The following is a 13,681-nucleotide window of genomic DNA, read 5'->3' as shown; positions in this document are numbered from 1 at the left end:
GATTGTTAGCCACCTGAGCAGGATCCTCAACTGTTGAACCATCAATATCCAGTGGACCAATCTGATTCATCCCTTTCCTTCTCGAGTTCAAGTATGTAAAGAACTCCTTTCTGTTTTTCTTTGCATCCTTTGCCAAGGATTTTTCGTAGTCTGCCTTTGCCTGCCTAATCTCCTTTGTGACTTGGTTACAGACCAACATATATCTATCATAGGCTTCCATGTCACCCATTAATTTGTATGTATCCCATGTATTTTTCTTCTCTGCCACATGTCTCATTAGTCCATCAGACAACCATTTAGGCCTAAACCTTGAACAATATTTCTTAGTTGGTATGTAAAGCCTGGTAGCCTCCAAGATTTGTTCCTTGAATGCTTCCCATTTTGAGTTTGCTGTTGGTAACATCATCAGTTGGTCCCACTGTATAGAATTTAAATACTGTCTCAGACCATCATAGTCGCATTTACGAAAACAAAAACCCTTCCCTTTACCTCTGATGGTAGTTACCTCCTTGAGTAAATCCCAATTCAACACACTGTGATCACTGCCACCTAGTGGTTCATTTATCTGCAGGTTCTTAATGCATGAAGAATCACTACTGATAATCAGATCAAGAGTATTGCTCCCTCTTGTTGCCTCACGAACATGCTGATGTAGAAAACAATCATCCAATAAATCCACAAAAGCCTTGCTAGTGCGCGAGTGACCAACCCACAAATTCCAGTCAATATCTGGGAAATTAAAATCCCCCATTATAAGACTCTCTGATTTACTGGCCCACTCTATTTCCCTGTACAATATATTATTATACTCATCAGAGTCATTAGGCCTATAGCACACTCCTACTCTCAATTTTGATTTCCCTATGCTTATGTCACACCAAACTGACTCGACACTGCCCTGTCCATCGATGTCAACTGGCTTCACTTCCTTTGACTTTATGTGTTTCTTAATTAATAGCATAACCCCTCCTCCCCTCTCTCCTGTCTATCCTTTCTATATACATTGTATTCCCCAAATTCCAGTTCCGCATTACTTATATCTGTGTGACACCACGTCTCTGATATCCCAACAATATCTGCCTTTGATGTTTTGAGCAATACCTCAAATTCATCAAATTTATTTACCAAACTCCTAGCATTGGTGTACACGCAGGTATACATGCACCAGTTTCTATTCTTAGCTACCCTAACACAACCCATGTGTTTACTTGTAACGCAATGACTACCAGCAGTCTCTGAAATATCCTGCATCTTGTTTTTCAGACTTCTGCTCATTTGAATAGAAGCAGTGCAAGAATCACTTCCACCTCTGCCAGTGGCTACTGTTAATCTATTAGTCCTTGTATCCCCCCCAACTAGCAGTTTTCCGACCCACCTAACACTGCCTCGACAGCATCAGCAAAAATTCTTGCACCCTTTCTATTTAAGTGTATCCCATCCCTGTAGAAGCAATCTCTCCTGTTAACAAGTACAGTCCAGGCTGAAAAAAATTCTACCCCTTGAGCCTTGCACAATCCCTCCAGGGCCGAATTGATCGACAAGGCTCTCATCATATACTCCCTCCTATCGTGTCTGGGCAGAATTGCAGACACTTTCAAGTTCAACCCTAATTCACGGCTTTTTTTCAACAGTGACCTGTACTTGCTAAGTAATTCCGCCGGTCTCCTACTCTTAATATCATTAGTGCCAACGTGTACAACTATATCACCTTTTGTGCCCTTAAAAGATGATATCCGCTCTACAACGTCATCAACCTTTGCCCCTGGCAGACATACCCTGGTCCTATTCCACCTATCCTTTTTACAAAGCATGTTCCCCGTTTCCCTGACAATAGAGTCACCAACAACTACTAGTTCCTGTGGGACCAGCGCATTCTGCCTAGGGGGCTGCCCCTGTGTTGCCTGATGACCAAGTGCAAGCTCTGGCGTTGATGTGGGCAGCTGAGAGCTTGATGGGCCCCTCAATTTATTTCCTTCGAGGGCATCCACCCTGTTTCTTAATAAACTAGTCAATGAGGTATCAATATACCAAAACGGTTCACTTAAGTGAACTTTTTCTGTCCTCCTAGACCTCCAAGGGAACAAAAACTACCGAAGCCTTCTTATTCATATAAAAAACCATCTCTATTATTGCTTCTGTAACAGAGCATCAATTCATTCCCCAACAGGGTCTTTAATCATAATCACTGTGATTTTCATTTGTTTTGCCACAATCACAAATTCAAGAAACAGATCAGAAAATAGCTTAGTTTACTTTCCCTATTCTTTATTATATTCATTTTCTGATTATCTTCCTGCCTTGTTATTGGAGCTTTATAATTAATTTGTTGAATCAGTATATATGCTCAATTAAATTAAAAATACCACAGGTTTACATTAACATATAAATAATAAATTATTTTTGCTCATTATGAAAACTTTAAACCTCATTATAAATTTGTAAAATTATGGTAGTCACAAATAATTTATCCTTATACATTTTTTGTTCATATATATTTCATACTATAAAGTTTATAACATACATTAATATTGTGCAATTATGTAATGCTGTTTTTGATATATATATATACTTTTTTTTTTTTTTATGCAAACCCAAAACACGAGAGGTATTAGCACCTGTAGTACTTAGTACCGTGCTTGGGTTGGAGGTTGAGAAGATGAAAGAAGATATTTTTTGACATTGGACTTGAACTTCTGTAGACTGTAATTTTCAGGAAATACGTATGAAGGAAGGTTGTTCCAGAAAATGGCAGTTGAATGAATAAACGAGGAAGATGAAAAGTTGGTTCTGTGAGTTTCAAGTTGGATAGTAAATGGATGTTGGCGGCATGTGTTCGGACTGTTTTGAAAGAGAAAGTGGGAATTATAGAAGCCAATTCAGAAGAACAGTGCCCACAGAAATATCTGTAGAAGAGGCATGCAGCAGAAACAGTATGTCTATGAGAGAGCGAGTGGAGAGACTCTGTTAGGGATGAATCATTAATTAATCTAACTGCCCTCTTCTGAATGGAATCAAGAAGCCTGAGAGAGGTTTTGGGGAACCACCCCAGATGTGGGAACAATATTCCATGGCAGGGCATATTTGCGATTTATACAGAGTGAGCAGCTGTTTGGAAGAAAAGTAACACCAAGAACGAAAGAGAAAACCAAGTTTTTTAGATACAGACGAAGCAATATTTGTAATGTGCTTGTGCCAAGAGAGATTAGAAGTCAAGGTAATCCCCAAAAGAGATATATCAATTTTCCTATAAATAGGAGTGTCACTAAAGATAAGCATAGGAACAGAAGAATCCTTTTTGCGAGATGTAAGACAAGACTGAGTTTTAGAAGGGCTGAAATCAACTAAGTTGTCTTTGCGCCACTGGAGAATTACCTGAAGATCGATATTTAAGGAACTGGTAGCAGATTTTCGAGAAATTGAAGCTGATTGAGCAGGACAAGGTTTCTCAAAATGGAAAGTGGAATGCAATGTGCTATCATAGGCAAAACTATGGATAGGATTTTCAGCCAATGGAAGAAGGTCATTAATATACAAGAGGAAAAGAGTGGGGGAAAGAACTGAACCTTGTGGGAAACTGGCATTAGTGGAGAAGTTAGAAGACAGAGAGCCATCTACCACCACCCTCAGCGAGCAATCAGAGAGAAAACTGGATAACCAATTACTAAAAACAGCTGGCAAACCATAAGATGGAAGCTTGTTTAGAAGACCTTTATGCCAAACACGATCGAAAGCCTTTGAGATGTCAAGAGCAACTACTTGTGTTTCCCCGAACCTTTCCATTGAATTAGTCCATAAATGGGTAACATAAGCCAGAATATCACCAGTGGATCGACACTGATGGAATCGATACTGGGGATCGTTGATCAGACGGAAGGTTTCTAGGTAGTTTAAGAGTTGGTGATTAATTGATTTCTCCATTACTTTAGAAAGAGTAGAAGTAATTGCAATGGGACGATAATTGGATGGGAGGGATTTGTCACCCTTTTTAGGAACTGGCTGGATATGAGCAAATTTCCAAGCAGAAAGAAAAACACCTTTGGAATAAGAAAGTGAAAAAAAAGGTGGCAAAGAATAGGAGTAAGTTCAGGAGCACAGGTTTTGAGAACAAGTGGAGAAACACCATCAGGACCTGGAGCTTTCTTAGCATCAAGATTCGTCAAAATCCTTCTGACATCCTTTTGAGGGAAGACCACAGGAGGCATTGAATGGAACGTGTTGGGAATGGTGGGAGGTGTTTTACCAAGATCATTAATACAGTTGGAAGAAAAATGGGATGCTAGCAGGTCAGCTTTGGCTGAAGTGACAACAGAACCATCTGGTTTGGACAGAGGGGAGCAGAGATGGGCAAAAGCTGTGGCCAATAGCTTTGGCAAGAGACCAGAATGCTCGGCTACCATTAGGGCAAGAAGCAAGTTTTCTACTCTTAGCCTGTTCAAACTCTAGTTTAGACTGATTAACAACTGCTTTACAATTGTTGCGAGCTTTGGTGTAGGCATAAAATGAAACTGGAGAATTAGAAACAAGCCAATTAAGATATGCAACATTCTTCTCTTGAACAGCCTTAGCACATTTATTGGAAAATCAAGATTTAGATAAATGACGAGATTTTAAAGTGGAGTGTTGGATAAAGGATTCCATTCCTACAAGAATAATTTCACTGACACGATCTGAGCAAACGTTGACATCAGAAGTTTTGAAACAGTAATCCGACCAAGGAAAAGAAGACTCGCAGGTCATCCCCTTTTGCATTCCTGTAATGCCAAACAACACGACTTTGAGAATAGCCATGAGATAAAGGTTCCATTGGAGAAGATACAATCACCAAGTTGTGATCTAAAGTACCTAAAGGACCTCTCACTTTGACCATGTACTTAGAAGGGTTGTTTGTGAGAAAAAGATCAAGCGTATTGGCTGTATGATTAGGATTGTCTGGTATTCTTGTAGGTAAATGAACAATCTGTACAAGGTCATTAGTAATTGCAAAAGCCTCAGCTGGGTCAGTGTGACTAGAAAACGGAAGCCAGCTGGAGTTGCGAACATTTTAGCATTAGCATTATTAGCATTTAGCATTAGTAGAGGCATTTGATGCAAGAAAGCAAGCTTATGCAGAATCAGGCAAAAAAAAAAAAAAAAAACCACTTCCACTTCACCCCTCTGTTCGTTCAAAATACCTGTCCAGCTGAGCCTTAAACTTATTTAGGCTATCAACTTCCACGACAAGGGATGGAAGTCTGTTCCACCAACCAATCGCCCGCTAAAGGCAAATTTCCGCACGTCTATCCTACACCTGTCTTTCCTCAATTGGAATTTATGCCCTCTCAGGTGATTATTCTGAGTGAGAGGAAGAATCCCATCAGCATTGAGCATGCTCAAACTATACAAGGCTTTATACACCTCTATCAGATCACCTCGCTGGTGCCTAGTCTCCAGACAATGTAATTTGCAAAACTTAAGAGCACCCCTTTGTTCCATTCACTAATCTTGTTGCCATTCTCTGTACTCGTTCCAGCAGCTCTACATCCTTCTTGAAATGAGGCCTCCAGACCTGTATACAGTACTCTAGGTGTGGCCTGACCATTGCCTAATACAAGGGAATAATCACCTCCTTATCCCTGCTTGAAAAATTCCTATATATCATTGACAATACACCATGAGCTACTCTTGCAGCCCATCTGCACTGCTCAGAGAACTTCATATCTGCCTGCACAACCACCCCCAGGTCCCTTTCGTTCTCTACCACTGTCAGTGTAGTACCACAGAGTTGATACGTTGCTCTGGGGTTGCTGTTTCCCATGTGTAGTACTTTACATTTGTCAATGTTAAACTTCATTTACCACCTCTCGGCCCATCTGCTCAACCTTTCCAGAACCTGTTGAAGCAGCATAGTGTCAGTAGTGCCCTTGACAACCCTGCCTACCTTTGTATCGTCTGCAAACTTCGACATTAAGCTTGATATACCATCATCAATATCATTTATAAATACAGAAAACAATAATGGACCCAACACTGAGCCCTGAGGGACTCCACTAATAACATTAGTCCACAAGGAGCAGTGTCCATTGATTACCACTCTCTGTCTTCTCCCCCTCAGCCACTCCTTTATCCACAGCAGCAATTTGCCTCCAATGTCACACTGCTCCAATTTGTGCAGCAGTCTTCCATGTGCAACAGTATCAAAAGCCTTTCTAAGATCCAAGTATATAATATCAAAGTTATTCCCTGCATCCAGTTCCTTTGTGACTGCATCATAGTATCCAATCAAATTGGTCAGGTAAGACTTCCCCTTAACAAAACCATGCTGTGTCCGAGCTATAACTGAAGTCTTGTCTAAATGATCCTGCAGTGCTTCTTTAACTAGTGCCTCCATTAATTTTCCTGGAACAGAAGTTAAATTCACAGGTCTATAATTACTTGTGTCTGCCTTTGATCCTCCTTTGTGAATTGGGGTCACATTTGCACATCTCCAGTCTGTGGGTACCTCCCCTGAGACCAAGGAAGCTCTCATAATTATGGCTAAGGGTTTGCTTACTTCCTTTGCTGCCTCCTTTAATATAACTGGAGAGATCCCATCCACCCCGGGTGCCTTTCTTGTGTTTATCTTCAACAATTTCTCCTCCACTTTACTCTCAGGTATTACAAGATTCTCTAGCTTACTGCTAGAGTTGAATACACCTCTGGCTTTCCCCTCGCTAAATAACTCCTCATGTGTGAATGTGGATGCAAAATATTCATTTAGTTTGTTAGCTACCTGAGCAGGATCATCAACAGTTGACCCATCGATATCAAGTGGACCAATCTGATTCATCCCCTTCCTTCTAGAGTTTACATAAGTAAAGAACTCTTTGCTGTTTTTCGTTGCATCCCTTGCCAAAGATTTCTCGTAATCTGCCTTCGCCTGCCTAACCTCCTTTGTAACTTGGTTACAGATCAACTTGTATTTATCATAGGCTTCTGTGTTATGTGTTAATTTGTATGTATCCCATGCATGTTTCTTCTCTGCCGTATGCCTCATCAGTTCATCTGACATCCATTTAGGCCTAAACCTTGAACAATATTTCTTAGTTGGTATGTAAAGCCTAGTAGCTTCCAAGATAAGTTCTTTGAATGCTTCCCATTTTGCATTTGCTGTTGGTATCATCATCAGTTGGTCCCACTGTATAGAATTTAAATACTGTCTCAGTCCATCGTAGTCACCTTTACGAAAGCAATAACCCTTCCCTTTACCCCTAATGGTAGTTACCTCTTTGAGTAAATCCCACTTCAGCACACTGTGATCACTGCCACCTAGTGGTTCGTTTATCTGCAGATTCTTAATGCATGAAGAATCACTGCTGATAATCAAATCAAGAGCATTCCTCCCTCTAGTTGCCTCCCGAACATACTGATGTAGAAAACAATCATCCAATAAATCCATAAAAGCCTTGCTAGTGTGTGAGTGACCAACCCACAAATTCCAGTCAATATCTGGGAAATTAAAATCTCCCATTGTAAGACTCTCTGATTTACTGGCCCACTCTATTTCCCTGTACAGTTTCTTATTATACTCATCAGAGTCATTAGGCCTATAGCACACTCCTACTCTCAATTTTGATCTCCCAATGCTCATGTCACACAAAACTGACTCGACACTGCACTGTCCAGCGATGTCTTCACTTCACTGGCTTCACTTCCTTGGATTTTATGTATTTCTTAACTAATAGCATAACCCCTCCTCCCTTCCTATCCAGTCTATCCTTTCTGTAGATGTTGTACTCCCCAAATTCCAGTTCTGCATTCATTATATCTGTGTGACACCACGTCTCTGATATCCCAACAATATCTGCCTTTGATGTTTTGAGCAATACCTCAAATTCATCAAATTTATTTACTAAACTCCTAGCATTGGTGTACACGCAAGTATACATGCACCTATTTCTATTCTTAGCTACCCTAACGCAACCCATGTGTTTACTTGTACCGCAATGACTCCCGGCAGTCTCTGAAATATCCTGCATCTTGTTTTTCAGGCTTCTGCTCATTCCAATAGAAGCAGTGCAAGAATCTCTTTCACCTCTGCCAGTGGCTACTGTTAATCTATTCGTCTTTGTCTCCACCCAAGTATGATTAGGATTGTCTGGTATTCTTGTAGGTAAATGAACAATCTGTGCAAGATCATTAGTAATTGCAAAAGCCTCAGCATCTCAACCAGCTGGGTCAGTGTGACTAGAAAACGGAAGCCAGCTGGAGTTGCGAACATTAAAATCACCAAGGAAAATTACCTCACTGTTAGGAAAGTTGGACTGGAGAAAGTCAAGTTGCAAAGAGAGGAAGTCAAAGAGCTCGAAGTGATTAGTGGAATTGGGAGAACGGTAGAGACAACAGATGAATTTGACATAATGAGGTAGAGAGATTTTAAGCCAGAGAAGATCAAAGAGAGGAGATTCCAAATTGCCAAATCTCTGACATGGAATATCAGAATGGACATATGCACAAGTACCACCTTCGAGGCGAAAGGAATCATACAGCGAATAATTTGGACATCTGAGATGAGTAGTAGTTGAATCAACCGATAACTGAGGTTCTGTCAGAAAAAGTACATGGGGTTTGGCAGACTGCAAGTGGAAATGGACATTGAGACCACGTATATTTGTGAAATGAATTAGGAAGTGTTTGGGAGTTTAGATCTTTTCACAGATAAGTTTGCTTTATTAGTTTTACAATTCATGGTGTATTCAATAGTAAGAAAAAGTGAGTGGGACATGCTGTATGAAGTAATGAAATTTTTGGATATGGCGTACATATGGTAAGGATATACCCAGATCCTCGACATAATGTGGCCTTGACATAGTGTGTATGCGGGGAGCATTGTCGACATTATGTCGACAATGCTCCCAGCATACACACTACTCGGACTCCCTCCAGTCACTATCTGGCAGAGTAGAGTAGAGGTAGCAAGATTATTCACTAGCTGATCCAGAAGCCTCCTGGAGAGTTACCAATAGGTTCGGTCCAGTGTACTAACTAGCGGCCGGCCTGCGAACACCGTTTTAGAGTTGTACCCTCGAAATATAAGGAATATTGGATCTCGCCACGATGTTCATCATAACCTCTCATTATGCAAGAGATAGGGAAGGGCTGACCGGAACTTAGCTCTAGAGACTAAACATGGGTTACACCACTTTAAGCCTCCAATAAGCAAAGTGGTGGTATTGCACCGGTTGATGAGAGTCATTTACCACTTGGTAGTGGTAGTATCACCTACTGTCACCTAGTATATATATATATATATATATATATATCAAGACAACAAAACAGATACAGATGAACAGATAAAATTCACGAGTTCATGGGTAGTAAATGGATGGCCATTGCACAAAACAGAAAAAACTGGAAAGTTGTTGGAGATGCCTTCATCCTGCAGTGGGTTGAAAACAGCTGATGTTGATGATGATGATATATACAGTAATACCCCGACTTACGCTACCCCGACTTACGCGAACTCGGAGTTACGCGGTTATTGATTTTTTTTCGTTTGGCAACGCTGCCGCCCACTATGTTCAAGGTCGTTTTTCATATGTTATCGATATACGGTGCGACGGCGGAGAATGAGAGCGAAAGATGAACAAAATTCAACTTTGCTGCTTTTATGTTTTTAATATCAGTGAAGAGGAAACACATTTCACCATAATAACGTAAAAACCAACACAATTCCAGCTATCGGTATAATCGCAAATGCAATTAGATCGAGTTTACTACCAGTTTATAACAGATTTCACTAGCAGAAACGCAACTGGATTTTTATTGTTTTATGGTAGTAACCCCTAGAAATGTGAGGTGTTAATAGTGTATCTGTGCCTTTATGGTGTTGTTTATTCAGTTGCTACATGCGCGCAGCTTTGTTTATGCGTATCAAGCGTGCCTCCTCGTTTTGTAATTGTGCTTTATTCCCTAAAAATGAGTAAAATACTTAATTAAAAGGTGTGAAAAGGAAGGGTCCTGGTGAAGACACTGCAGATTCAGAGAGAAAAAGAAAAGCAATTATCGATAAACAGAGGCGGACTGCATCAAAAATTCTTACCCGGGAAAATTTATAGTGGCCTCATACTATGGTTTATGGCCAAAATCACACTGGCCCACCGGGGTTTCCCCGGTAAGGCTTATGGCCAGTCCGCCTCTGTCGATAGAGAAAAAATATGAAATTGTGAAACGCTTTGAGTGAAATGAAAGACAATGTGATATTGCACGTGCTACAGGCCTAAATGAAGCAACGGCGAAAAGCACATGACAATTGCAAACTTGACAGGTTGAAAATTGAAAAGGGCTCAATTGTAAAGGGCTTAAAAATTTTAGAAAACATAGACTCCAACGAAGAACGCGTTATAGCTACAAAGCAAGGAATAAAAAAATTATTAGCTTGCTACGACGAAATTCTGCGTGAAAAAAAGAAGGCGCTGTGTCGTCAGACGAATTTGTTAGATTTTATGAAGCCATCGACATCGAAATAACTTTTTTACGTAAGTCATTTGCTTTTTTAATACATATTTTGTATTAATATGTATAAAGAACTGCAATTTTATTAATATTTTTCTTCTAAACTAGTGTTTTTGTTAGTCCTTGGTCCCAATTAAGCAAAATTTATATGTATTTATATGCAAAGTTGTACCCCGACTTACGCGAATTCGACTTACGCGATTTTCGTCGGACCCACCTATCGCGTAACTTCGGGGTATTACTGTATATATATATACTCAGTGATCACTGAATTATGACTAGTACCTAATACTGTGTTGGATCACCGTTCACATAGATAACAGCTATTATTTGCCTAGGCATTGACTCCACTAGATGCCTGAAGATGTCTGAAGGGAATGTGAAAGCCTTGTGGGCAGTTATGCTGCTTGCAATGCTTTCCCCAGTGTTGGAATAATTGACAGCTGTGTCCAGGAATAGATTACAACTCATTTCTCATTCCAAGACATCCCACAAGTGTTCAATTGGACTTAGGTCAAGCAAATTTGGAGGCCAATCAAGGTGGGTGATAACTTCACTGTGTTCCACAAACTCCCTCATGCACAGTGTGGGCGTGATGACCTGGTGCATTATAATCTTGGAATATACTGCTTCTCTCCAGTTAAAAAAATGCAACATGGTTTCCTAAGAGCTGCCAATAAACCTCACCAGTGAAACTTGGTCCATATGCACCAGGGGTTCTAGCTCTACCCAGCTAACCAAGCTCCATATTAAGCAACCAGCATCACCTGCCTGGTGGCGGCACATGGACTAATGTTGACTGCACCATGCACGAAGGTGTTCGTTGGCATGTTGCACAAGGTATTTGGACTCATCCAACCATTGCACTTGTTTCAGGTTCTCCAGTGTCCAACTAGTGTGTTGTTAATAATACAGCATTCACTGCCAACAATTATCAGTAGATGAGGAGAGGGTGTTCTTGGGTTGCCTGCTGTGGAACCCCATATGGCTAAGTGTGCAGAGCATTGTGCAGCACTGGCCAAGTCATCAAATACAGACAATGGGACATCAGACAAGCAGAGTCACTCAGACATAAGGGATGCAGAATTTGAATATGGGGAGTACAATGTGTACAGTTCAGTTTCAGTTCAGTTTATGTATAACTGTCTCTGGTGGCTCCCAGCCTAATGTCCATCTCCACCTATATTCATGTATCCAAGTAGAACATCCAAAAAATAGTAAGCAGACCACTTAGCCACCAAGGAGCAAGCACCACTAGGGCAACCATGTCCCAGTATCTGTCTCCGGAACGTGCAGCTGGGATAAGGTCTGCTATACTGTCTGTGTAAATAACACAAAAATCCCGCATTCACCAGTAGCAGTGAAAGTCTGATGGGTGCCAGCATCTCCTGCTTCTAGGCTGCCCAAATCCTAGGAGTCAGCAAAAAAAAAATCCACCCTGGGGAAAAAAAAAAAAAAACTAAATAAAAAAATATATATATATTCTCTCTTCAACCAGCCTGCAGGAAACAATCCTGCATCAGTAAATTTTACTGATGCCAGCAAACAAAGCAAAACAAAAAAAAATTTCCCTTTACGGGCCCACTAAAGAAAGAATACTCGCAAAGCACAATCCCACATCAGTAATACTTAACTGACACAAGAAAAAAAAAAAAAAGTCATTCAGTCATACTACAAACCTAATCTGCACTAAACAAAATAGCTGCTTCCTTTTAAGGAATACACTCCTACAAAATTCTTGTAATAGTTTAAAATATTTTTTATTAATCAACCATTGTTTCAGTTCCCCTATTCAATGTATGCATGCTAGCTCTTAATTTACTTCTAAATTCTTCATAAATTGGGCAACCATACAAAACATGATCCGAAGTCTCGCTGAACCTACAGGAGCACAAGGGATCTGTTTCCAGACCTATATCACATAGTTTAGATTTTAATGAGCTATATCCCATTAGCAAATAACACACTTCCATAGTTGTGTAAAACCACTTAGTCTTCTTACCCATATTAAAACTTACTTTGGGAATAAATAGCTTAGTAACATATCCAGTATTACTTGTGCTCCAACGGTTCTGCCATATTTCATTTAACTTTAACCATATATTCTTTTCCTCAATTTTCCTGCATCAGTAAATTTTACTGATGCCAGCAAACAAAGCAAAACAAAAAAAAAATTTCCCTTTACGGGCCCACTAAAGAAAGAATACTCGCAAAGCACAATCCCACATCAGTAATACTTAACTGACACAAGAAAAAAAAAAAAAAGTAATTCAGTCATACTACAAACCTAATCTGCACTAAACAAAATAGCTGCTTCCTTTTAAGGAATACACTCCTACAAAATTCTTGTAATAGTTTAAAATATTTTTTATTAATCAACCATTGTTTCAGTTCCCCTATTCAATGTATGCATGCTAGCTCTTAAATTTACTTCTAAATTCTTCATAAATTGGGCAACCATACAAAACATGATCCGAAGTCTCGCTGAACCTACAGGAGCACAAGGGATCTGTTTCCAGACCTATATCACATAGTTTAGATTTTAATGAGCTATATCCCATTAGCAAATAACACACTTCCATAGTTGTGTAAAACCACTTAGTCTTCTTACCCATATTAAAACTTACTTTGGGAATAAATAGCTTAGTAACATATCCAGTATTACTTGTGCTCCAACGGTTCTGCCATATTTCATTTAACTTTAACCATATATTCTTTTCCTCAATTTTCCTGCATCAGTAAATTTTACTGATGCCAGCAAACAAAGCAAAACAAAAAAAAAATTTCCCTTTACGGGCCCACTAAAGAAAGAATACTCGCAAAGCACAATCCCACATCAGTAATACTTAACTGACACAAGAAAAAAAAAAAAAGTCATTCAGTCATACTACAAACCTAATCTGCACTAAACAAAATAGCTGCTTCCTTTTAAGGAATACACTCCTACAAAATTCTTGTAATAGTTTAAAATATTTTTTATTAATCAACCATTGTTTCAGTTCCCCTATTCAATGTATGCATGCTAGCTCTTAATTTACTTCTAAATTCTTCATAAATTGGGCAACCATACAAAACATGATCCGAAGTCTCGCTGAACCTACAGGAGCACAAGGGATCTGTTTCCAGACCTATATCACATAGTTTAGATTTTAATGAGCTATATCCCATTAGCAAATAACACACTTCCATAGTTGTGTAAAACCACTTAGTC

General features: G+C 39.7%; 1 protein-coding gene across 1 annotated transcript in view; it reads right to left on the bottom strand.

Moving 5' to 3' along the window:
- LOC150076641 (VPS35 endosomal protein-sorting factor-like) overlaps positions 1–13,681 on the bottom strand; it is a 370,416-nt gene that overhangs the window by 292,592 nt on the left and 64,143 nt on the right. The gene's annotated exons all lie outside the window — the stretch shown is intronic.

The sequence above is a fragment of the Mastigoproctus giganteus genome, chromosome 12 (genome assembly GCF_048544385.1).
Source record: "Mastigoproctus giganteus isolate SK-2022 chromosome 12, ASM4854438v1, whole genome shotgun sequence".
Taxonomy (NCBI): Eukaryota; Metazoa; Arthropoda; class Arachnida; order Uropygi; family Thelyphonidae; genus Mastigoproctus; species Mastigoproctus giganteus.
The sequence above is the reverse complement of the archived record's forward strand: the minus strand, read 5'-3'. Positions and strand labels throughout refer to the sequence as shown.